The 23,300-nt window shown below is 31.7% G+C and overlaps 1 protein-coding gene across 1 annotated transcript in view; it reads right to left on the reverse strand.

The window, feature by feature from the left end:
• The window catches only part of LOC123670384 (serine/threonine-protein phosphatase rdgC), an 81,534-nt gene extending 59,207 nt beyond the window's left edge, over positions 1–22,327 (reverse strand). Inside the window, exon 1 of the mRNA XM_045603881.1 lies at positions 22,074–22,327. The gene's annotated coding sequence lies outside the window, so the exon portion shown is untranslated. The remainder of the gene's footprint in view (positions 1–22,073) is intronic.
• Positions 22,328–23,300: the final 973 nt, after the last annotated feature.

Here is a 23,300-nt window from a genome sequence, read left to right on the forward strand (position 1 = left end):
TATGATATTCAAAAATGTTTAGAATTCCTAATGTGGGTAACACAAAAAATAAAATCTTAGATATCAAAAAAATTCAATTTACTAACTTATCTTAGAAATAAATAATCGCTGTTAGCTTAACTGATTAAATACTTATTAGGAAGCCCTGAGTGTTATTAGATTGAGGCCGAAATTTCGCTTTCAGCCATTTTCACACTTAACCCCAAGCACATAAATAACCAGACTTGTCGCCGAGTCAAGCAATGACGCCATTTACTAAATAACAAGGCAACAAGATTAAATTGTGAAGAGAAATAAATTACACAGCAGTTTAGTTGTACCTATATGAAACAACCAACTATGTTAAATGCTTACCTATTTTATATTACTAAACTTTGACGTAATTAATAAATGAAAATTCTCGATATTATTCAACACATCAGCCTATCACAGTCCACTGCTGGACGTAGACCTCTCCAATTTCGCGCCAAGCATCCCGGTTCTCCGCAGTCCTCATCTAGCCCTAACGGTGATCTTACTTAGATCATCGGTCCAGCGGGTCGGTGAGCGTCCCACGCTGCATTTGCCAACACGCGGTCTCCATTTCAGGTCACTTCTGCCATCGATCCCGCGACACGAGTGACCAGTCCACTGTAACTTCAACTTGCTTATTCCACAGGCTATGTTGGTTACTTTTATTTTCTCACGGACAGTCGTATTTCTGAACCTATCTTTGAGAGAGGCCCCAAGCAAAGCTCCATTCCAATGCACGTTGAGCAACTTTGAACCTGTGGACTATTCCCTTCGTCAGTGTCAAGGTTTCGGTACCGTATGTCAAAACAGGACGCATTGCTCGACGGCTTTTGTCTTCAAGCATTGCGGGATTCCCGCAGTGTAGACTCCGCGAACCTGCCAAATACTGCCCAGAATTCTCCCATCTACTTCCTTCTCGATGTTGTTTGGGCCCACATGAATTGTATGGCCTAGGTAAACATAATCCTGAACAAGCTCGAGATGAGTGCCATTGATCGATACCGTATCTGTACGTCTCCGCAAAGATAACGATATCGTCAGCGAAACGAAGGTGAGAGACGGTGTTTACGGCAATAAATAATACAGCCACCTCCTCTCTTCCCGAGGGTGTCGTAAGAGATGAATAAAGGGTAGCACAGTTCCACTACCACCTTGGAACTTAAAAAGCCGACCGATGGCGGGATAACCATCCAACTGCTGGCTTTGAAATACAGACGCTGAAGACGGACAGCAACGTCGTCGGTGGTGACTGCGGTCACCAACACGCCTGCCCAGCGTGGTGACTATGGGCAACACACATGAGTTCATGCCATTTTTGGCGCGTGTGGAGGCCTATGTCCAACAGTTGACTGCGATAGGCTGAAGTGTAGTGTAAGTGTTATAACAATAATACTTATTATAATAAATAATTGAGTCATTGTTTGCTTCTTATTACACACCATAAACTTACTTCAGTATTTTTTGTCAATAGGATATCAAACATTTATTTTTCAAATAAGAATGATAGAATAACCCTGTTTCAATAACAATCAAGCAGCAAACAAATACTTCAATTTTTAGTGTACAAGGAAAAAAAACTTGGAAAACCACTTATGAAGCTGAAGATTTTGATTTTAATATTTTAATAAAATTACTATCCTGTATCAATTTATTTATCCATCTTTGACGACACTTGAAAATTATTCATTACCAACTGAAGATACAAATTAATATTAAAATATATGGTAGGTTAACAATAATCAACGACCATTTTACTACTTTTTATAGGTAATCATTGCTTGCAACACTGTATTGTTCGCAGTAAATTAAAACATAAATATTTACGTTTAAAATTCCAGCGCAAATCACAAGTTTGTGTTCCTTTTTTCGTCATTAATTATGACTGAATGATTGAATTACTTGAGTTGAGTTTGATTTACTTTTACTATTTTCAGTAACAAACTTATTATTTTAAAGCTAAGTCTCCCAAATGTCCTTCATCTCCATCACAAGATTAATTTCAAGACTCCATTACGTAGTGTCTTCTTAGCTATTTATTTGAGTTAAGAATTAAAGTAATGGATGAGGAGTGAAAAAAATGTCACTTTTTTTTACTTTGAGAACTGCATATTATTACATTTAATAATTGTGTTTACAGGCAAACGAAAAAAAAACCGACTTCACTTATATCGACAAGTAATACAATGTAAGTAGACGCAAAAATAGTCAAGTAAATACGCATTTTCAAAGATTACTCCAAAAGTTGTAATCAGATCTCGGTGAAATTTAAATGTGACCACATGATAAACATCGGCTTTCAAATTGATTAAAAATCATTAAAATCGGTACACCCAGTAAAAAGCTATGCGGATTTTCGAGAATTTCCCTCGATTTCTCTGGGATCCCATCGTCAGATCCTGGTTTCCTTCAAAAAAAGAATTATTAAAATCAGTTCATAAACGACGGAGTTATCCCCGAACATACATTAAAAAAATATATATATTATATACGGTCGAATTGAGTAATCTCCTCCTTTTTTCGAAGTCGGTTAAAACATACGGAATATCTATTTTAATTATCCATTTAATGTAAAAAATATATAAATTTCAGTAAGTAAGTAATAAGTCCTTAATTTTTTATACGATTAACTTGAAAAATGTCACAGCTGGTAAGCTCGGCTAGTAAAAGATTTTGTGAGAGGACCAGATTATGCTGATCTAAGGGCTCAAGTAAGTTTATATGATAGTCCTTAATTATTTTTTTTCACTACAAGCTTGAAATTTACCCAGAAGATACCTATAGTAAATAGTTTTTAGACGACCACTCAAAACGAATTTTGTGACAGGACCGAAACAAGATGGTCTTAGGGCTCATTTGTATGAAATTCCTTAATTTTTTATGCTATAATCTAGAAATTAGGCAGAGAAATAATAAATTAATAGAAATAGTAATTAGTAGACGTCCGAAAAGAACGGATTTCTAATAAAGCTGGATTAAAGAGGTCTAAGGGCTTTCACAAGTTTATAAGAAAGTCCTTCAATATAGCGCGCTGGAAGCTTAAAATTTGACAAAGAGATAAATAATAGTTAGTAAACGTCCTCTAATAATGGATTTCGCGACTAGAGCCGCATAAAAGAGGTCTAAGGTTCACCACTTCCTACAAAATTCCTTCAACTTCTGTTCTATGAACTTCAAATTTGACCAAAGGTAGCAAATAGCTGTGGGCTAGTGTTAGTACAAATATAATAATTTAACTGGTGTTAAAAATTCTGAATCAAAATTATTTTAAAGTAATATAAGAAATCTAATCAAACTTATATTGACGTATAATTTAGAGATGCAGTAATCCATTAACAATCCTCAAATCTCTTACATACATCAGAAGTGTCAACTCATAGGTAAAATACACAGTGAATCTAATTTTAAAAGAATATAACAATTCAAATATATTCAATCTAAATGAGAGTAGTAGCTATATTTAGTTTAGGTCAGTGATAATTTCGTAAACCCTATAAATATCGGTCATATTTACGTAAGAAAAGTATAAATCGTAAATTTGAATCGTAACATTCTAAAGAATTCGTTCTATTTCATAGAACTGATTTTGAGGACTGACGCAAAGATTTACTATACAACACACACCTTTGAAGTTTGCTAAAACTTAACTTTATGTCATTTATGCAGGATTGTTATTAATGTATGTGATCAAAGTACAATAAGTATCTTTTTTCTATACGAATAGAATTGAAATTTAGATTTTAGTAACCGATATATTTTAATTACTTCAAACTAAATTTAGTTAATAAGATAGACTTCGCGACTGATATGCATTATTTTATACCTTTGATATTTTGAATATCAAAAAGACTCAAGTATTATGACTGACTAATTGATAAGTCCTATGAAATCTATGAAGGTTTTTAGATCCTGCACTATATCTGGAGAAAGAAAATACTTATTTTATTGAAATAAAAATATTATCAAATACATTGAAACGTTTAAAGATGCAAATATTTACTCTTCGAATAAGCTAATAATAGCTTTGATAGCTGTATTTACTTTGACAAATATGATTTGCTCGAATGCAACAGTGCAGACGCCTCTAAGATTTACATTTTGCTCAATGAACTTTATAGTTACAATCATAAATGCAGTAAATATTTACATATTATATGATATTATAAAATAATTTATATAAATTTACGACAGTAATTTTCTGTAGGCGACTGTTTTCGTACATAGAAATTATTGTGTCACTTTTTAGAAAAAGTCCGCTTTTTTTTATTTTTCAATCCCAAGAAGTGGTATTTTTTGGCGTCATAGGTAGACTGTATAAATAATAAGAGACAAAAAGACGTTGCTGTATTCATCTTGACAATAAATAAATTAATTAGGGTTAACAATTTTACAGCTTAAAGTACATTAAAAACCAAAATTATTTTCAGAATTTACAAATATTCATAAAAAAACAAAAATAGATAATAGTAATTGTCATATTCACTTTTGATGTATTCTATTTTTATTTTTTCCATAGCACAAAAAACTCAATATTACTACAATGTAACTTTTTGTATTGTAACCACAATACACCACGACGTCTAAATCATTAATAATGATGTATATAATTGGTATCATTACCTTTTGAATATAAAAAAAAAACCTACATTTATGTAAAGTCAACTCTTTATCGACCCTTGCCTCGTTGTTTGGATTATCAAGACTGCAATGCGTAATTATGTAGGATTACTTCTTAGTTTTACTATATAAATATGCGTTCAAGATATTGTATAAAAACATAAAAATTAATGTTTTTTCATTGTTATGTAGCGTTTTAGTTACCTACATGAAAATATATTATATTAAAAATATCAAAAAACGAGTGTGCTTTAGACTACATGACTGAAATAAAACTTACGAAACGTAACTCTTTCTCTTTCTATCTTCACTAACTTATATCTACCTCTTAATTTCCGTTCGCCTCACCCGATCACAATTTTCGTAACGTTCTCGTCACGCATTACCCAGCTTTCTCCCCAAGTCAAGCGTGCGTAAATAAGTTTTATTTCAAAATTATGTTTTATAAAACCATTTACAAACTTAGTTTTAGAGTTCAATGGAGAAATAAATTTTATTTAAAATTGCAAAGACACAAATTAATTTATGTTTTATACTTGCAAATGTTTTCGTAATGTAATAGTTTTCTTGATAAGCAGAGGTACACGCATACATAACAAAATAGCGCAAGCTATTTTACAGTTGCCTACAAATAAATTTAAAGGTTGGTATTTAAAAAAGCCAAGGCATATTATTCCTTTTAGATTATACACATAAATGATAAAGATATGTGGGCTGTTTTACAAGTAAGACATATGACTGATTTTTAGTGATTGGATATTACTTTGAAGATTAGTTTTTTGATTGCCTATTCCTTGCCAATATCTATAATTAATTAATTATTATTATTATTTATTAATTATAATTAAAAATATTATTATTTATTTATTATAATAATAATTATTAATTAATTAAAAAATATTCTACAGTTTGTAAAATGAGATTACAAAAGTACTTAGAAATTTATTTGAATAAAGAAATTTTTATTGATTGATCGTATAAACATGACGTACAATATCTTGTTTTCTATAAATTGTCTTTCTATTATTTGACGATGCGTTAGCGCAACGGTAATAGCACTAGCTGTTGCGCTGGCGGTCGCGGGTTCGATTCCCGCTCACGACAGATATTTGTATCGACCATATGGATGTTAGTCGTGATCTGGGCGTTGTGTTTGTGTATTGTATTTCCGGACCCCCAACACAGGAGAAAATCCTACTGGGGGATCCGTTGAGTGTAAAGCGTTTATTAAATACATTTTTATACAAAAGTTTTTATATTACCATTAAAAAATATACAGCTTGTGAAGAAGAATGGAAGTGATTAAACTTTGTTGACATACATCGGCCTTGTCGAGGGTGACCAGTCATGTCAATCCATTAAAATAATAGAGAGATTAAAATAATATAAATAGAGTAACACATTTACGCATTGTAGTAAAAAACTGTATATTTTACCTGTGTACTGTGGTTTAACCTGCAGTAGATATATATATATATATATAAAACGACTTCGTTCTAAAATTTAAAAATATTTTTCAAGCACAAAGGATTATTTTCGCTTTATACATGGTAAACTATTTTAACGAAGGTGACCCGATAAGTACTTAGCCTTCAAAGGCCTAAAAAATTTTACAAGTCCGAACTGGCTAAATTTTTCAAGATAGCCAAGTATAAGGATATTCTACATAATAGTATATATTTCTTGCGATAGTGGCACCATCGGACGGTGAGGGTGTTTATCGGACCGCCCTAGTATGTAAGTACATCGATCACAATTCGGCCTGTAACATCCCACTATTGGGCAGGCCTCTTTCTCCATATAGAAAAAGGATTGGAGCTCAATCACTGCGAGTAGACGGATATGTTCCCGCTATGCATAACTTATACTATATTCATAGAAATCGGTTTCAAGATCAAAAAAAATATGCTATCAAATTCGCTATCCATTTTCTATTTACTAGAAGTTAAGCTTATTTCAATCATTCATTTCCTAGATCACAATATTCAAATTTTCAATAGTTTATAAAATAAGTCTAATTAATTATTCACTAAAATTCGAATACATGCTGTTAAGCTTGTAGTATTAATACAGTTTTTTTAAGTATTCATTCATAAATAAAATTAAAGTAAGATTTGATGTTTTTATATTACATGTTTTTAGTTTTAATGCTTTCTTTTACAAGCAATAAAGACCAAACCTGGCCTGTAACTTGTTCTGCTTGTCTTCAAGAAAAGTTTTGTAATTTATGTTCACATCCACACCTTTTCGGAGTTTACCGCTGAACTTTACGAGTATTTTAAATATAAAACTGTTATAAAATGTAATTAATCATAACAATTTTCCTCAATAATTAATATTAAATAAATTACTATTTTATGTAATATAACTCTATGTATCTAACTCTCTAAGTACCTATATATACATTTTTAAAAATAGATTACCTTATTGCGGACATAATAATTTTCGTTTATTAGTTATTCTCGGGGCCAATTCAAATAAAGCTACTTCCATTGTCTAGTTGTTTTATTGTTTTAATTGAAAAGGTTTGTATTATTCTATGCTATTAAGATTATGTTTACTTACTGTCGATTTACTTGATGTTGTGTACGTTTGTATGAAATAACAGTATAAAATACATTTTACATAAATTATGTTGTTAATAAACCCGCGTTAGTACGTACGAGACTACAATACGCAAACAATACTTAAAACTTATTTTATAATAACCTGTCATACTTATCTGAATGTGTGCTTAAAAGCTTATGATGAAACTTTTAACCGTCATTAACAATTGTACCTCGCTTAATGACTCAAATATATAAAAGAGTACTTTAATAGCAAATATTTACGTAGCAAAATATTGTTATTAATACACAGTAATAAATACAAATTAAAATATAATATTCAATACTTTCAATCATTATTTTAGGTCAAAAATATATAGTAAATTTGGTTATAATTATACTCTAAACGTTATTCTGATTCTATAAGAATTGACAGATATAATTATAAATTATATCAAATGAATGAAGTCCCCAAAGGGATACAAAAAATAATAATGTAACGACTTTATTGCTGGTTTACGCAGTGGTCCGAAAATTTGAATATTACATTAACGGTTGTATTTTTGAAAACAATTTTTTCTACATCTTAATGTTGTTCGCCGTAATTTACTCGTATGAGATTGTGTAATGTTGTGTTACCAGCATATAATGTTACACGCTGGTAACACAACATTACACAATAATGCCTGTAATAATAATGTAATATAATTTTTTGTTTTTAAAACTCTATTAGTGTGTGTTTTTTGTTACCTATACTAATAAATAAAATAAATAAGAAACGACGAGCTACTAAACCTTAGTCCCTAACGCAATTTTATTCTACTTGTGGCCGTAAAGTGTAAGGAGTTTATTTAATATTACAACCGTCCATTAATCATATATCTATCTTAATATATATAAAAGCGAAAGGTCACTCACTCATCACGAAATCTCCGAAACTATAACACCCACAAACTTGAAATTTGGCAGGTAGATTCCTTATAGGACGTAGACATCCGCTAAGAACTAATTTTACGAAACTCTACCCCTAAGGAGATAAAACGGGGGTTGGAAATTTGTATGAAAGTGCTATGTTTTTGAAGTAAGAGACTTGAAATTTAAAATGTAAGCTTTATAGATGGTGAAAAGCACCGTAATCTATATATATCTATAAAAAGAGAAAGGTCACTCATCACGAGAACTCAATAACCGCTGGATGATCCTAGCATCCAGGATGGACAAAAATGAAATTTGGCAAGGAGGTTATATTTAGTATATACCGCTAAGGGGGTTTAATTGGGGTTGATAGTTTGTATGAAACATATACAGCAGGGTCGGTTTAAAGCAAAATAACCGCGTTGCAACCCTATGTGTTAACAATTATTTTGATCACTTATAAGTAGTGCAAAAAATTATATTTTATACAATATCTAACCTTTACGTTACTAGAATACTTTTTATTTACCCCTGTCATCACGGAGTCACGGAGGAGCGTGAGTTATGCTATTCCGTGGCATATAGTTACGTAGAACCATATTAAAAACTAAATTGCATGCAGTATATTTTAAACATATTTACACTACAATACGATTTTATACTACATTATTTCATACCACAATTCTGACGAATTCAACGAACCGTCGCGGGCGACAGTTAGTGTATTATAAAACAAAGTCCCCAAAAGTATATGAGATCGATTCCTTCAAAATCTACTGAACGGATTTTCATGCAGTTTCACCAATAGAGAGAGGGCTTCAAGAGGAAGGTTTACGGGACGGCTAAGCCGATTTTGATGATAGTTTCACTGGAAGTTTGCCGGGAAAACACGCGGGCGAAGCCGCGGGCACAGCTAGTAAAGTTATAATTGCAGACAATCAACTAGGAGAATGTTTCAACATAATTTACGAGCTCATTCCACTTTGTCTCGATATACAATATCAGCTAAAAATCACTGAAATAATTAATACTTGAAATTTATGAATATTATTATTTAATATTCAATATTATTATATAATATTATTATATTATATAATATTATTATTTAATAAGCAAGGGGCACACTATTACAATTAAAGTAGTTATTTTTTTTTTATATTTCTAGAATCACGAGTATAAGAATAGGCCCATTATTAAAAAATATTAGTGTAAAAATTTCATACACATTTTTGTTTATTACGGTTTTAAAAACATGTAAATTTAGACAGAAATATTTGTAGTTCTTAACCTTTTTGAAAAAAAAACACCAGTCTCTTTTAATAAGATTTCATTGTTGGTTTTAGCATTCTTTAAGGTTCATACGGTACCATAAATATATTAAAATATAACTAAATTGAATAATATACAAATGCTCTTATAAATAATTTACTACATTATAGTAAATGGATACGTTATATCTAGGATAATAAAAAATAAATCTCTGCTTATAAAATATTATATTAACGAACAAGCATAACACTGCCAATTTGATGTACGAGGCATGCTTTCATAAAAGAGACATTAAGAATAATGTCTGTCTTTTAGAACCAAAAGCTGATTATATTTGGATAGCACTAAAAAGCTTGATTGGCTTGCGTTTAAGAAGTTATAAAATTATGTATGATTTTTTTAGGGTAACAGTAACAGAGTGTCTGTATAATTAAAGACAGCAATTATATTTTGCGTCTGTGACGGCCCTTTAGGTTTCTATTATTATAATTTACGTTAATAGACGCTTTCTCGTCTCGCTGTGAGATCATCGTAATGGAAGTATGATAAAAACAGTAATGTGCAATGTTTGTGAAGATTGTTACCCTTGAGACCTGTTATTATTAACTATTGCTTAATAACTTAAAATACAAACGCATTCGTACGTTCGCTGTTGGGACAGTGAAAATTATTCTATCAAACCCTTTAATTATTATAAAACCCTTCTAATCTGCTAGAATTGTTTTTGATTTATATTTCTTACAAATTATTTGTTGAGGTTTTAGTTGGTCAACTTTTTTTCTTATATAGTGTTAATTTGTTGTTAAAGTTACAATAGGACTGCCATACCTGTGTAACACGATTACATAGGTTCAGATATTAAAATAAGTAAAATGATAATCTAGATAGTGATTTATCATCATCATTTCAGCCTATTACAGTCTACTGCTGGACATTGGCCTCCATAAGTTCGCGCCAAAAATGGAGTGAACTCATGTGTTTTGCCCATAGTCACCACGCTGGGCAGGCGGGTTGGTGACCGCAGGACCGGCTTTGTCACGAAGATCAAACGAACGATTCAACAATATCCAAAATACGTCAAATATCGAAATAATGCCATCCAACAAGACATTATGATACCCAGCGTGCATACAGCAAGATATTTGTGTACAGACCTGTCGCCAACTTCGTTCGCAAACATGAAGTTGTGTGTATTTACCCTTAAAACCATAGCCTTATCTGGAATCATTTACACGAAAACTCCAAGTTTCTTATTTATTTGAACTCAGGTTGTAAGCGCGATTTCGTCTGTGTCATTTTGGCTTTCGTCCTTCTTCAAAAGTGAAACGTAGTACATTCCGGAATAAAAATAATAAACTGTTCTAGCTCGTAGCTTAAAATATTTCATTTTATTTTTATTTTACTAGACAATTATCTTTTATTACTTAAAAGTAATTACAATACGTATAATAAAAACAGTATGATAATGTATCTTCTTACCTATTATGCGTGTCATCATTTTAAATAATCTAATACATTGTTTGTCAGACATGACAACATGTAAGACCAGATTACTATAATGATTCAGCGACGTGGAGTTGAATAGTGCTGTTCAATGAAAGGACTGATTAGTTGCCAAATAGTATGTAACATTAACATATTATGACCTACAAAGTTTTATTATTATGCCAATTTTTTTGCACTTTGCACTTGTTAGTTTAAAACTATCTTAAAGCAAATCATATCTTCTAAGATAATTTACATCTGAAGGTAGGTCACGATTCACAATCTTTGTTCGTCGACCAGGACAATACGAATTAAAGGATAAATTTGTGTGTGTTAGCTTGACGAAATTTACATTTGACAGAATATAAACACAATCATTAAAACAAGTTGTTCTAATGAATTGACAAACCAAAAATGAAAATATTATAATATCCAATGTTTTTATTCTTTACATGCCACAATACCAAAGATGATTTTAAAATATATCTCTGAAATACTGCAGTCACGTAGCAATAGATGAGTTTTTTGAGACATATTTTCCTTCATATTGCTTTGATTTTCAGATATCAGATTGTGATGTCACAATAAATTTAAAAAAAAAATTATGTGGTGTCATGGGACACCAGGTAGGAACGAAGTTCCTTCGGATAGTATAGAAGCAACACAATTTGAAAAAAAAAAATTGAATTTTATACATATTTTCTAGTTCTTGATTTTTTTTAATTTTGTTGATTGGTTTTTATTTAAGTACATAAAAGTATTTCGGAAATTTAGTATTTTAGAAAATAACAAATACCGTAAAATAAAATAAATCAAACAAAATAATAATAATAATTCAAACTATTAAGTGAAATAAAAAAAAAACACATTTCTTTATTTATTTTTGTCGACGGTATAAAATTAGATAAATAATTTAAAAAAAAGTTTACTAGTAATATTTTAGTTTTACAAACGTCATATTATACAGTCGTGTGACTTCCGTTATATATTTTTCTCACGGTTTTAGTATCACATTTTTTTCAGTTCGCTCGACTAGCCAATTGTCAAGCCTGCCTTAAGGAACTTCGTTCCAAAAATAATGTGCACGTGCAATTTATAAAAAATATGAACATTTAACGTGCTATATTTTATAGTGCCTAAAGTGTTGTAAATAGAAATCCATTTATCATACTAATTTTGTTAATTTTGAATTATTTACTAATTTGGATTTCTTGTTAATGAATCACCGCTTTGTAATCAACGTAGGTGGGCTATATAGATTTCCTTTGTCCTTAAATGTCCAATTAGAAATTACTGGATACGGATTTCGAGATCGCCGAGTGTATACATCTAGCACTCGTACCCAAATAAAAGGGCTTTCATCAGTAGAAAAACAGTACCAGAGCCCATTTAGAATCTAGACTATAAAACCCTTCCATAAGCGAAATAACGTTAGGTCGGTATATTCTACCTGGGCACTGAGTAAAACCGCTATGGGGAATCCCAATATTAAAAAAAATTAGAACCGGTATTTAAAAATTAGGCTCTGAGTTGAATTTAAATTGAAAAATCCCAACCGTTCAATGAAAAATAAATAATATATGTGTATTTCAATACAGCACTTCCTTGTAATATTGCGTGATGTGTTTCTGAAGCCCTCTCCCCCTCGCGTGATTATAGGACAACCCCTATTCATTTAACCAATATATAGATAAAGCAAGTGTGTGTACATACAGGGTATTCACTATTATTACCAACTAGAATTTACTCCCCGTTGTGGTGATAGATATCCCTTGGTCTCTAGATGGAGCCAAACAGAGCTTTGCGTGACATTGATGAGCAGAGTCCAACGGGCCAGCCCAAAAAGAACCCAACTGGTCTTACACTAAATTTCCCAACACAAGCCAGATTAGGCTTAGCGTGACTTTACCATATCGCGCCCAACATGGCACCCCAAGGAGAACCCTTTTGGTCACACATTCAAATTTCTCGGGGATGCGTCGGGGATGTCTAAAAAATAGATCACTCTAAAATTTATGGAATTTTGAATTTCGATTGTTTCATAATATTATATATATTTGTTAATATAAAAAAAGACACTGTATTCCTAATTACATACATATATTACATATTAAGCATAGCTAACATTTCAAACTGTCATTGTTGTGAAAAAAGATACACAAGGAAAAAACACTAAATATTAATTATACTCGCTATAAAGAAAATTAATCACTGACGATCAGACGCGAATAACGCAAAACAATTGAACAATTCGTTCAAACAATCGCGGCGCGCAGGCCGATATTTTCCCCAAATGATTTGGCAACTCGCACCCGCCTAAATTTAAAACGTAATCTCACTGAGTCAACGTTTTCATGGCTTTAACATCCAAAATAAACAGTCCCCGAAACACGACAATATTCGTCTGGATTCTGAATTTTAGAAATAAGATATATGGTTAATGCAATCGACTCCCGTCTTATATAAACACAATGATTACGTTTTCCGGCGGTATTCAGTTGGCGAGGCACCCAGTAATTAAGAACTTGAATACGTATGAGGCAGAACTACGGCATCTAGTATGCTGTTGGCATCTACCCAATTATTTTCACTTTTCAACGAGTGATAAAAACTACGTACATTATAAAATTATAAATGTGTATTAGATCATAATTTATTTTTTAGCGAATAACTTTGTAAATATAAGAAACAACAGTTAATAAGACCTTATAAGTTAATTTTATTTTCTTTTATATAATTTAAGTTATGGTTAAAGTTATACTCAAACTTTTAAAGTGATGTCGTTCTCTCACTCCAACATTCTTAAAATGAACAACTCGATCTAGCGCTTTGATAGTTCCATATCCCGTTTTGACATAGGTATCTCCATCATCGTGATATTGTCCCTTCATACAAGACAGAATCAAGTAATCTAAAGCGCAAATAAGCCAATCCATGTACAAAAAAAAACATACACTGTGTTGACAGTTATTATGCCTCATTATTGTAAAAATATAATCTATTATTTGGAAACTTTGATTATACCAAACATGCATTTTTTTTATATTTTTTTATTTTATAACATTCACACACAGTCGTCTGTTCTTAAGGTAAGCAAGTTAATGCTTGTGTTATGGGTAACAGCCGGCTGATATAGCTAAATATTTATGTTTTATAAATATACATGGATAATATATATATATATATATATATATATATATATATATATATATATATATATATATAGGTATATATATATACAATACAAATATTACATCCAGACTCAGGCGGTAATTGAACCCTCAACCCGCGGAGCAGAAAGCAATATACAACACTACCAACTGTGCCAAAGCGCTAGTCAATTACAATCTTAAGTATTTTTCTCAAGATATAAAATTTATCTACGCTAAAATTTGTAAAATACCACAAACATTTATGTCATATCATATATAAAGTCGTACAAACGGAATTTTTCGATACTTCAACGGTTCACAAGTACAGTAGAACACTAGAAAATAAAACTAAGGCGTGCGTCACACATGCCTCAAATACATAAATCAAACGAGATGCTTCTGAAATTTGCGTACCTATATAAATACGATTCACTCTGACACTCAGATATTTTTGCATCACGTATAATTAGCACATGTTGAGTTTGCTCTGAGCGAAAATTTAGTATTTCCGATCATTCAATTATTAAATATTTGACTCATAAAAATGGCAGATGTATCTATTAGCTATGTACTTATTTATATCCATTGAAGCACATTTATACTGTAAATCTTATTACTAAAAATGAATTCTAGATTTTCTTTGAGAAAAAGAATGCTCATAAATGATAAACTACAGATTTTCAACTATTTAATTAAGTTGCTAAACTCCAACTATTTTAAGTTTAAAATTCTCACTTTTATTTCTAAAAATATAAAGTGATTTATACTAAAAACATACATAATACCCCAAAGATCCAACTGCAAGTTGACGTTACCCATAGAACAAACCCATGGATATGAAGCCGCTTACTTTTCTTGAAACTCAGGTCAAACCAGAGAGAGACAATAAGAGAGCATCATACGCAATCTACGCTAGATTATTCTGCCAAAGCCACGAATTAAAAATGGTACAGCGTAATTGCGTTATAATCCATTATTAAATTGAAAAATTACTTTTTATGCCAGCTGTAGGACTTTTAAAGACTCCTATAGAACACTACTAACACGATTACTATTACTGTCTTACGTAAAAAGAAAAACTATAGTAAAACTTCTTTACGCATGCTTGACTTGGGGAGTACGCTTGTGAATGCCTGACGAGAGCGTTACGAAGAGTATGATCGGTCGAAGCGACCGGAGCAAGAGAGAGGTGCGAGGACACATTTTCTTTCTCTCTTTTTCTCATAGCCAGTTACTTTTGTATATCTAAGGCACAGTATAGGCCTATTGTGCAAGCCTATTGTGCAAGCCTATTGCTAAAGATTTTTTACTTCAGTCGCGTGATCTAAAGTACACTCGTTTTTGGGCTAAAACTTCTTTACGCAGGTTTGACTTGGGGATTAAGTTGGCGAATACGTGACGAGAGCGTTACGAAAGGTGTGATTCGGCAACGTAAACGAAAGTTGAGAGAGAGATATAAGTTAGTGAAGATAGTAAGACAGAGAGTTACGTTTCGTAAATTTTACTTTAATCATCTTTTTACCTGTCAGATAAAAGCTTAAAAAAATATTTGGTATGAAAAGGGATCCTATCCACGAATATGAACTCCATTGGCAATTGCTGTGATCTTCTTGATAAGTAATCGTTTCAGTAACATTATATGATCATTTTGTAATTAGAAGATCAGGGGTATGATCCATGATCATTTTAACGGACAGTTCTCCAATTCGCACTCGCATTAGTCGTACAAAGATGTATTTCAAGATAAGCGTTCAATACAATACAAATAATAAAACGAAGTAACAAATAAAAGTTTTAGGTTAGTAAAAATTGCAATAATAATATATTGAAACCATGGTTGCTGTAAAGTATCCGAAACGTCGGAAATCAAAAAAGTTAATAAACCGCGATAAAATCCGAAAGAGTTTGTTTCATTTAAATGAGTAAAATTCGCGTAAACATTAGAAAACAATATATTGAAAGTTAAATAATAAAGTAGTAGTTCATTTGGAAGGTATTTCCAAACGAATACTGTAACAAAACAAAACAAAAATCATCCTTATAGAAAACACAAAATAATACCGAATTATCCGCATCGAGTAATTAATAATTTTAATAATTGATTGCTCCTAATTGCTACTGTCAACAAAATATCCAGTTACAGTAATACAAATGAGTTTTTAATGGTTGCATCATCGCATTGATCATTGAAGTGTAGGACAATAGTTAGGCACGTGGATATTGCTACATAGTTATATTAGATACATGCCCAGGGCGGACGGGCGCCAACTCATTTATAGGACATGCATCAAAATGTTTTAACTAAATACTCGTACAAAAACATCCATTTATTTTAAATGGTTAGACTATCGAAATCAATTTCAAATATTACTTGTTCAATAATTTCACCAGTATCTATAAATGAATATTAAACAAAAAAAAAATAGGATAGACTGGGTACGGTTGAAACAGGGGATGGTTGAAATAATTACTCCCAAACCGTTGGTGGGATTGTAACAGGTCCTAGAGAAGAACGAAGCAGACGACAGATCTTAAGATCAACAACTAAATATACGTGACCTCCGCGCACTTTATCTGATTTCAGAAAGCTGTATTATGTTATTTTATTATGAAAAGTATTTTTTTTTATAAATTTCTAATTATTATTGTTCTTTTTTCGTAACTAGTTTTTAGATGTGATTTCTGTCTCAATTATTAATTTTGGCTAAAATAGGTCATGGGGACGGTTGAAACATTTATTTTGGGACGGTTGAAACAACATATTTATGTTTTAATTTTCTCGATGGCAAAAATAATGTACGAATTACTTCTAGAGGATGAATCATCTTTTAAATACAAATATTCTTATGAGAATATGAATTTCGGAGCATAATTTCACTAACCAGCGGGGAAACATGGTAAAACTATTGTTTGTTCTTAATTTTTTTTAGATGCGTCTGACGTTCAGATAAGGAATATAAATGCACACAAATAGGTTTTTTTTTGGTTTTGAGGTATAAAAGCGAAAGCTTTGTAGATTTAGAATTCTGCATATCGAGCCTGTCCTTGGCGCGATTAATATTTGGTCTACCTAAGAAGAAAAAAGAAAGATAATAAAATTTCTCAAAATCTTAGACTAGGAACGAGAACGAGCCGAAAGGTCGGAAATGGAGATGAATGAACTGAACTGTCCTTACTGCAGCACAAGTTACAACAAAATTAAAAATAGCATTTTAAATATAGAAGAATGATTATTATTGGCAATGAGATCCTAAATTATTCTTAGAGTTTAAATAACCAATGAATAAAACATGTCTTAATATTATATTCTGTACTAATTGAATGTTTCATTTGACTCCAATCACTGTTTCAATCAACCCCGGTATGGGGACGGTTGAAACAAATCGGATTTAGTTTTATAATTTCATAATAATATTAAAAGTAGCAAACCTAGAAGGGTAATTTCATTAACTAATAGTAAAAAGATACATGCTCTTTTATCAAAGATAACCTAGATCAATTGAGCTATAAAAACCAAAATTATAGACGATATAAGTAAAATTGTTTCAATCGCACCCAGTCTCCCTTAGTTTGTTACCTGAGGTGGGGTTGACGCAACGCGTCGTTGTATGTAATAAATAACACTACTAAGGTCTTGATTAAGCCTTTAATTTGAACTCATCAAGAAATTTAATATATACATATATTTATTGCTAATAAACAGTCCAAATCGAATATATGAACACTATACAACTTATGATACATTAGTAATAAGATCTATAAGGTATCAGTTTCGAACACTCGCTTGTATTACCATAATATATTATAAATATGAATATAATTTATACCATTAAAAGATTTCCCCGACTGCTGTTCTGCCAGTACTATGTCGCAGAAGACGTCATTCACTCCTTATTAGATTATGTTATGCCCTTAAGAATTCTTATAAAACTTATTACTAAAACTCATATTTAAACGCTAAACATGTGCTATACATGTTCACAGTGTCTATACCTATACCTATATAGTAATCAAGTTACCCGCACGTGACTTGATTACAATTCCCCAAATTCATAAAAGTTGCAAACAGTTATAATATGTATTAGAAACTAAAGTAGTTGTATCATTTAAGACCGATCTTAAAACTAACAATTTTTATACTTCACTGTAATGGTCATAATTTTTAAATAAATCTTCCAATTGCAATCTTCAAATTTGCCAGTTTTGGAATCGATATGAACTTGAATTAAAGACACTTTTGGTGTGTGTAGTAGTTTTTGGTGAGAATTCTTTTGAAGAATCATAAGATTTATCTAAAGTATTCGTATAAGCTGAAATTTTTATATACCTATTTAAAATCACTGAAATACTTAAGTTCAGAGTGCGTTTACATCTAAATAGAACACACATAAGAGGATATACAATATCGTTCGAAAACATATTTGCCGAATTATTTCAGCCGATACCGAAAGTTTCACTTACTCCCTTTGCAACAGCGTACATATTTCCTTTTTATTTAAAATTGCAAATGGGTCGACGGATGCAGCCGAACTGGTGAACAAAATTGGACTGCGCGTACCATCAGCTCAGTTACGAAAACATAATCTTCTTTACACTCCTGCCACCCGTAGTATCTATAGTCAGAATTCATTTATGATCAGAGCTTGTCGTTTGTTCAATGCGATGTGCCGGAGGGTCGATATTGATATCTTTAACAGGAATGTGACAGGACTAAAAAGAGTGATGTGTATCGATTTTTTCGCATATCAAATATAGTCTATTTATTTAAAAAGTGGCGTGTTCTTGACCTTTGTATATAGTTGTTTACATAATAATTGCTTTCGGTTTTATCTTATACTAAATCAATTGTATTCCATATATCCATTATTACTATTTGTGAAAACTTGTAATTGGCCGTAATTTAATCATTGTTTTTTTTTTATATATTTGTAATTTAGCTGTAAGTTTTCGAAATTTTAAAATAAAATAAAATAGCTCCGTCGATCAAGAGTTCGATTTCTTCTCGGGATCTACATATTTTGGGACACGAAGATTTTCGTATCTTGAAGACTACGTATAACTGTCGATCCTAGACGTTATCATAGATATCTAATAGCAATAGGTACTCATTGTATAAAAATTATTAGACAATCTGCGGTGAATCTAGATCTAACCCTTCTCCTACAAGAAGAAGATAGTTTGTCTTTTTAGTTCAGCTCAATCTCAACGTACAATTATGAAAATTTTATTGAAAAAAATCCTCCCCTAATAACTCTTGATATGATCTCGGCTTCAGAATATATTTACTTCCATGCTTGTCAGTCTTGCGACAACTGCTATCATCCCTCTGTACCTAAATTTCGCTAGAACTTGGAGATACATCTAATACTATTAAACATGCAATTCTTCTTCTATCTAAATCTCGGAAACGGCTCCAATTTTCATGAAATTTAGTATGCAGTAGATTTCGAGGGCGATAAATCGATATAGCTAGGATTGGTTTTTAGAAAATGTCGTTTTATCCCTGTTTTTAGGCAATGAAAAAATTGAACAAACATCGTTAGAATCCGAAGGTAAATTTCGCAATTGTCAATAAAGTTGTAATAGCTCAGGTGGAAAATCGGTCGGTCGGGATTGACCGAGAAGACCACGGTTCTAATCCCCATGACTCCAGATCGATTATTTTTTCCTTTTTTTCTAATTGCACTCATGATTTTTTTATTTAAATAACCAGTTCATATTTTTTAGTATTATGTCGGTAAAATCAAAAATATTATTCATATTTTATCAATATGTAATTCGTATTTAGATATGATTTCCAAAAAACACGATTTACTAAAAATACCGAGCTAAGCTTAACCCAGGTACTTAAAATTTAAAGATACATTAAAAACATCGGTTAGTTGTAATTAATGTTTATATCTTTATTACTTTTTTCTAAAGTTTTGCAAAAGTGACTAATTATTCTATTTATTATATAATATAATTATTAATTTGTTCTCACGCTAAGGTGACAGATTTACCTACATCAATAAACAATTTAAATAATGACCTGAAAAACATATATAAATGGAGTAACTCCTACGGATTAAACATTGATCCCTCAAAATGTCAAGTAATTATTATCGGTAGTCCTAAACTTGTGTGTCGAATAGATTGGTCACTTATACCACCAGTCGTTTATAACAACGCCGTTATCAGTTACAGCGACAAAGTCAAAAACCTCGGAATTATCTTCGATAAACATCTTTCTTGGGCACCTCAGCTGAGTGAGATGAGCCGTAAACTATTTGCAGCTATGGGATCACTGCGACAACTGCAATATTTCCTCCCTTTGCCTACCAAAATTACGTTAGCACAGTCACTCCTTCTACCAATTCTTGACTATGCTGACACTTGCTATCTTGATCTTAAAGAGGAGCAATTAAATAAGCTTGAGCGCCTTCAAAATCTTTGCATACGGTTCATATTTGGTCTTCGCAAATATGACCACGTTTCCGAATTTCGCAATTGTCTCAAGTGGCTTCCGATTCGCTTTCGCAGGAATACTCACATACTCTCGCTACTATATTGTATACTTTTTCATTCTGATACACCTCTGTACCGTAAGGAGCGTTTTAAGTATCTTTGTAATACACACGAACGCACTCTTAGATCTGAGTCTACTTTGATGCTCGAAACTCCAGCTCACACTACTTCTTTTTACTCCGATTCTTTTTCAGTTAAAGCTGTTCAACTTTGGAACGCTCTACCTCTTCCTATAAAACAAGCCCAATCCCTACCTTGCTTTAAAAAATACCTCAAGGCGCACTATTTGTCACTTGGTACGTCACAATTATTTTTTTATCTCTGCATAACATAATGTAGGAGGTATTGCTTCACTTGTCTATGCTTTTATCCATATTATATGTATTTCGTTTATATGTAGGTATAGTATTTTTATGCGTATGTTTATATATGTGTATATATGTACGTGTATATATATGTGTGTATATATATATATATATATATATGTTTGTATGTATGTTATGTATGTATGTATTGTGCTGTATATGTATGTGTATTTGTACTCGATAGTTGATATTGTTCTAGGTGACACTAACTGTCACTTCTCTGTGTCCTATATGCCCAAAGGATGTCTGGAAGAGATCGCTACTCTAGCGATAAGACCGCCTTTGTACACTGTTTTTTTTTTTATTTGTAATATGTTATTGTGTTGATTGTAGTTGTGTACAATCTATTCTTATCCAGATAAATAGGTTATTGATTTTACAGATACAGAACAATAATTACCTGACCTGAACTCTTTCCTAAATAAAACGTCATGCCAGTAACTACATGTCCAAGATCAAGAGCTATAACTAAACCTGGAAACGGCTAGCCTGGAATAGGCTGGTACTTGTAAATAATATTTGTTGTTCAGCGTTATGAGTGGGAATCGATTTTTCAAGAAATAAGTGAAAAGATTTAATCATTATCACAATGTGGTAAACGTTAAGTGCAATATTACGTAAATATAAAAATTGTCTTAAAAAACATAAAAGAACATCCAAATTCTGTCTACTCTGCCATTAAATTTATATTAAAACATACGAAATATTTTTTTACGATAGTCACTGTTAAACCCTAACGAGTTTATTACGACGACAGTGAATATTGCAATTGGCATATAATCCAATTTAACAAACAGATATATCTTAAGAAAATATTAAAGCACTATTTCGTTATTACTATTAACAAGAATGTATTTTTAAAAATGTTTTCATAAAATGAATGCAAATAAATAAAAATAATGAATGCATTTTTTTGTGATTCGTTTAGATCATTTACACCATGTACTCAACAGTTTTTCATTTAATAGAAAAAGATAAATATAAAATCTGAAATAGGTGTTATTATTGGTAAGTAATAAATAACAGATATTTTAATGCATTGATATTTATAATTTTATACTAGCTGATGATTTCTTTATTTAAAAATATCAAAGCTATCTAAGCATTATTGCTTAGATAGCTATGAAGATCACCTTTTTGGAGCAAATTAGCACATACTTATTAATTACTTTTCTTATCAAATACATTTTAATTAAAAAAATACTTACAGGTGTTCGTTTGGTTAACTTAATTCAGAGTATAGTAATAATAGTCTAATTTGCGATCAACAAACACAAATATCAAGCACAATTATTTTTAGTTACATACAAAAATGCGTAAAATTCAAAGGTTACGAACTTAACTCTCAGAAAAATCGGCAATAAATTTTATAAACGCCTGCTAACCGAACTCCGAGACAGTCCGCGGACGACTAACGACGCCTGGCACCCACCTACGCAAAAGCTCCCGCAATTACTACAACTGCACTGAAGCTCGTATGACAGCCGACATTTAACACATCCTTACTAGATACAAAACAATTTTGTGGTTTTTGTTAGTCACTATCTACTAAACTACCTGCTACCTGCGATTTCACCCTTGTCAATAATTGGAATTATTACAACACAATTTAATTTTTGGTGTAAAACTTCTTTAAGCACAATTGAGGCAGTAAGTTGGGAATGCATGACCAGAGCGTTACGAAATGTGTGATCGGGCAAGGCGAATGGAAGTTGAGAGGGGATATAAGTTAGTGAAGACAGAAAGAGAGAGAGTTACGTAAGTTTTACTTTAATCGCGTGGTCTAAAGCACACTCATTTTTGACGTGATAACTTCTATAAATCGATAAACACCGGCTGCATGCCCGAAAAAATGTCATGTTCCGCCTGAGCCTGAGCGCGCAAGCGAGAGCGCCGAACAAGCGATAGAGAGACACGATCGGCCCAAGAGCTGGATTGTGAAACTTTTATTTCTCTTCTCGCGTGACTTCAGAGCTAGCAGTTCGAAATGATTCAGTGATAATAATTCAATTCAATTCATAAAAGTATGCAATTTTTCATCAATGTTTCTTTATGACGTTAACATGTAAAACTACCAATTTTGTTTAAAATAATGAAGTTCTCCTTCAGGCATTCGTGAATTACATGCATACAAATGGTCTTGTTTAGTATACTTAACACGATTAGAGGGCAGGAATTTAAAAAAAAAACTTTATATTTTTTGTCACAGAGATAGTTTTTACTTTTTATATACATTTCTCAATCAGCTGTACTCGCAACAACGTTTGCAAGTTCCAGCGTTTTTAATAAGCCTATAAGATAAAGCATGTTTGCATGATAAGCCGTACGTTTAAAGGTTTCAGTACGTTCCGGGTTTCATGTTATTTGGACCTAATACTGAGCGTTATGATGTCAGTATTTTCTGAAGACAAAGAAAATACTTTGAAATATTTCTG

This window comes from Melitaea cinxia, chromosome 4 (assembly GCF_905220565.1).
Source record: "Melitaea cinxia chromosome 4, ilMelCinx1.1, whole genome shotgun sequence".
Lineage (NCBI taxonomy): Eukaryota > Metazoa > Arthropoda > Insecta > Lepidoptera > Nymphalidae > Melitaea > Melitaea cinxia.